We start from the raw sequence: 4,858 nt of genomic DNA on the forward strand, positions 1-4,858 counted from the left end.
CTAATGTTCACACATAGGCCTGTCAGAATAATCAATTAATCAGATGATAAATTAAAACAAAATCAATCATTTGCCTGATTTATTGTTTCTCTTTTTTTTCTCTCTACCAAAAACTGGATAATAAAAGTCTTCAGTTTGGTACTTTGATCTCGATTAGATCTTATATAGAAAAGAAATGTTGTTTAAAAATACTTCAAAATTCATTAGTTTTATTTATTCTGGATATTAAAAATGTCTTCCAGTTCCAGTGTTAAATGTTCATTATAATTTGAGAATGTGTTACATTATTATTTAATCATTACCATTATATAACTTAAAAATGGCCTCAAAAGAACTATATTACCATTTGTTGAGAACTTTGGAACAATTTATCATACAGTAAAATTTTTCATGGTGACAGACCTATTTTTCTAACACTGTCTGTTTGTACTTTTCTCTGCATCTTCAGCCAATCTGCAGCAGCTGAGATTCTGGGAGGTTCAACACCAAAACTTGAAGCTTCAAACTGAGCCGTCAACTGAACCAAGATGCCTTTCAAACAACTACAGTAGTTAACCTGCTCTGTTGGTAGATGTTATGGTGTCTCCTCAATCTGTACAGCCTGACCTTGGTCTTTGAATACACAGCTTTATGGTGTTTTCCTTTAATTTATTATAGTAAATATTTGAACATCCATGTAACTTTTAAGACATTTCATTGTTAACTTTAGGTAGCTGTGAATCCATCCATGTTAACCTGAACCTATTTTGTTAAAGATTGAACAGATTTGTTGCAATCTTAAATATTTAATCTGTACTTTGTGTGCAGTGAAATGAACATTAAAGTTAATTCAGGAAACACTTTTGTCATCTTCTTTCTACAGTACAAATTGAATAATGCTTCTATTAAAATCATATATTTGTGACATCAAACTTTGTTTTTGTCATAAAGCAGTGGTCAAACTATGGCTAAATGTTTGCAATTTACTTTCAACAAATGGAAACCAAAATGGTTTTGAAGTAAAAACACTAATACTCATCTACGTCAACGCAGGTAAAGTTTCCACTGTATGCAAGTAAATGTGATTACGATTGAATGACAATTGTACAGCAGGGCTTTAACTCCAGTTCATAAGGGTCGGTGTCCTCCAGTCTTTAGATGTCTCTTCTTTAACACACCTGAGTCAAATCATGAGGTCAGAAGTCATTAGCACGACTCTGGAGAACTTGACTGTCCTAAGCAGCCATTTAATTCAGCTGTGTTGGACCAGGAAGTATCTAAATGTTGCAGGACACCAAACATCGATGCCTGGATCTGAGGATCCTGTTAGAGGATCAGTGGGTTCCTGCAGCAGCTCCATCGGATCAGAAGGTAGATGACATCTGAAAGATCCTGATGCTCCAGAAAGTGAAATAACACCAGATCCAATCCATCAGTCAGCTGTTTCGTCCTGTGTAAAGATGAATATAAAATGTTATTTACACACATAGAAACTCAATAAACTAGAATCGAAAGGCAATTTATTTCATTAAATTTTATTCACTTAGTGAATAAAGTAAAAGGCAAATCAGAATGTCTCACAAACTATATAAATATCAGTCAGCAACATGACTTAGGAATCTGATTGGAACCTTTTGGGCAAAACGGATACTGTAAGAACCACACAGATAATTTTNTCCGCGTTTGGGGAAAAACGGCTCAATTGTTTCCGATCTATTGAAAATGGCCTTTTACAATAGGTGCTTTCAGGAAATAGGGTGTTAGAAATCTAACGACTTTCTCTCTCAGAAGAAGCTCTGACTCCACCAGATCACCAACCAGCTCTGAGGATGAACCTCCACATCGTCTTAATGATGTAAGTTTGTTTTTTCAATGAGGAGCTAGCTACATTTTCAACAACAAAAACTGCTGTTCCCAACACTAAGTGCTTAATAAACATGATTTGATTTAAAGGTAACTGGAAATAATTTTTCTCTTCTTGTTAATTTAACATTTATCTTTCTTTTTTTATTCGTTATTGACTTTCAGTGCCCTGTAAGTGACTTGTCCATGGTGAGCCCTGCCTCTCATCTGATGGCTGCTGGAGATGGGCACCACCAGCCACCCTCACCACCCTGCAAGGATCAGTGTGTTCAGATCATGGAAGGAAAGATTTTAAGGTAGTTTGTCTCCTTCAGTCCACACTTAAAACAGCTTCATAGTTAATGCCAGCATCAACTGATTCTATGACATTGCTGACAATTTTTTTCTACTTTTAACATAACCAGGCAAAGAAGACACCCAGAAATGCTTTTCCACCCCAAGCATCCGGTCATCAGTTCTTTTGATGTCACATACATGGCGAGTCCACAACATCTTGAAATTGTAAGTATTATTTTTTTATTTGCCATTTTTCTGTTCTCTTTAAATACAAATGCTATCTCTGTTTAATGGCTCTATTGTTCTTTTTTGTAGGATTCTGTAAGGTGCAGTGAACTGAAATGTTCTGTCGTTGATCCTCACTTTCATGTTTTATTGTTCATGTGTTCACTTTTGATGTGTAAACTGATAATTTATGTAAAGTTCATAAAGTTGTGAGTAAAATTGGACAATTTTAAAATGTCTGTAATAAAAAATATTTGAATTACCATGGGCATCTTGTGTAATTAATCTTTCCATGTAATTTTAGCCTAAAACAGTGTAAGTACTGTAGTGTAGTTATGCATGTCATGTTCAAAATAGGAATAAAGTACGTAGGAATAAAGACAAATTAAGAGTAATTAAAATTGTAGTTTATTAATAGCAGGAAATCAAAAATAAAAATTAAGTGTAATTTAAATACATTATTATATTAATAGTATATTTAAAATATATTTGAAGTATATTTAATATATATATTTCATATAATTTTGAGACATAATTATATAATTCTTAACACTCAAAATATTATAATTATATCAAAATATAATAATAAAGCTCTGAAATACGAAATTTAAACTAAGTATACTTGAAGTTGTTCCAAAAAAAGTACGTATACTATACTAAAGTATACTATTAATTGTAATTTTGTACTATTTAAATACTACTAAAGTATACTAAGTACAAAATTAGTTGTTCCAAAATAGTACAGTTGAAGTACTTTGATAAAAGAATACTAAAATATGTTAAAATTTAGTATACTGAAGTATACTCTTTTTTTTTTTTTTTTTTTTACCAGGGTATGTATTCAATATATTCACATTTTTAAGAGCACATTTTTAAGAGGCGCGCGCTTTCACTCAAACTGGACTCAGGCTGACCTGTATGGATATTTACATAAACCTACTATGAGGAATTATGGTCCATTGGAGAACTCTAGGTAAGAGTTTAAAACCCGCTGCGTTAGCTCTGGTTGCCCATCTCTATGTGAATAACTTGTAGTGAAATCAGAGGCGCGTTGTGGAGCGGTGAGAATGATTTATCTTTGTGAACGAACAATTATATGCGGCGTTTACATCTCAACACACTGCACCGCGTGTGGCTCTGTGTCTGTCTTTCCTGTAAAGTTTATGTCTGTAGTCCCGGTTGGCCGGAGCGTTAGTGGATAACGAGCAGCACTAACCTCATCATGCAGGTTCAGCCCAGTGAGGAGCTTTAACGCTCTCCTCGGAGTCACGCATCACGCTGATTTTATACTATTTTATTATTATTTTTCCGGTTACACGATGCATCAAACCATATCAAATGCGTTGTATACTTAGAGTTAATGCGTGCGGCCGCATGGAGATCTGAGAAACTCGTCCCATAAACTCGACTAACCAGAATAGTTTCTGTGACAATTTAAAAGTCAACAGACACGAAATGGAAGAGCTACTAAAGCCACATTAGCAGCATTGAATTAAATCTCCCGTTTGTTGTAGTGCAGCAGATTACCTCATCATGCAGGGCCGGTCCAAGGCTGTATGAAGCCTGGATCAGAATCTGACTTAGGGGCCCCTTTTGTTGTTAAAAATATCAGCACCTCTAACAGCTTCTGTGTTAGACTTAGTGAAATATGGGAGAAGGGAATAGTTTAATTGGTCAGCCTTAAAAGCAATAAGTTATAATCGCAGTTTACTAAATTGGATTTGTAAATTCAAAGATTAAACTCACAGCATTAGATTGTTGCTATGGTAGCAAAACAATCTAACTATGAATATTCTTTGAAGTTTTACAAAGTAAACTTGCCAGCTCCTTAAAATCTTGTATTTGAATGTTAAACAATTTAAAATCATTTATCTATGCCTAAACAATTGAATAAAATTGAACAACATCGATAATCTCAATAAACAAATGTTACATTTGTATATCTGTGGTCTGTTTTAAAATATTTGTGTTTATGGGGCCCCTGAAGCCCTGAGGGCCTGATGGAGCGGCTGACTTAATTTGGATTAAACAGAAGTGCAAATTTGTTGTTTTAATACTAGTTGTAGGTTTAAATAGCATTTCACTGGAGATCTTTTCCCGTAACATATAATTACACAGTAATATTTTTATATTTCCTGTCAACTTAATATATTTTAATACAAAAACACGGTGGACCGGCGGTGGACCGACTCGACGCCCCGACCACCGGGCTTAGCAAGTTTTCTGGGGGAAACCCTGTAATCTGAAATCATTTATAATTACTCCATGTCTCATTATAATCGGAGAGCAAAGCCTGCAGGTTTAGCTCCTACTTACTTCAGAGGACAGACCACCGGGACGCTCCGTCTTGCTTCTGGGTTTGCCTGGCTATTTTTCCGGCCAGCGAATCATTCCGCCACCCAGTGGTCCTTTTTCAGACCACTGAGTCTCCTGTGCCGTTCAAAAACGCACAATATGCCTATAAATAATTTTAGGATATTATAAGGAAGTGCTGAGATATACCGTTTTCCCAGTG

At 35.0% G+C, this 4,858-nt stretch overlaps 1 long non-coding RNA gene across 1 annotated transcript; it reads right to left on the bottom strand.

Annotated features, from left to right (window-relative positions):
* Window positions 1-435: 435 nt before the first annotated feature.
* Window positions 436-4,858, bottom strand: LOC107834877 (uncharacterized). Its single transcript, XR_001660705.1, has 2 exons — window positions 4,660-4,858; window positions 436-1,429 (listed from the first exon to the last, which is right to left on the bottom strand). It is a non-coding gene; the product is annotated as an uncharacterized LOC107834877 (long non-coding RNA).

Source organism: Poecilia formosa, unplaced genomic scaffold, assembly GCF_000485575.1.
Source record: "Poecilia formosa unplaced genomic scaffold, Poecilia_formosa-5.1.2 Scaffold819, whole genome shotgun sequence".
Lineage (NCBI taxonomy): Eukaryota > Metazoa > Chordata > Actinopteri > Cyprinodontiformes > Poeciliidae > Poecilia > Poecilia formosa.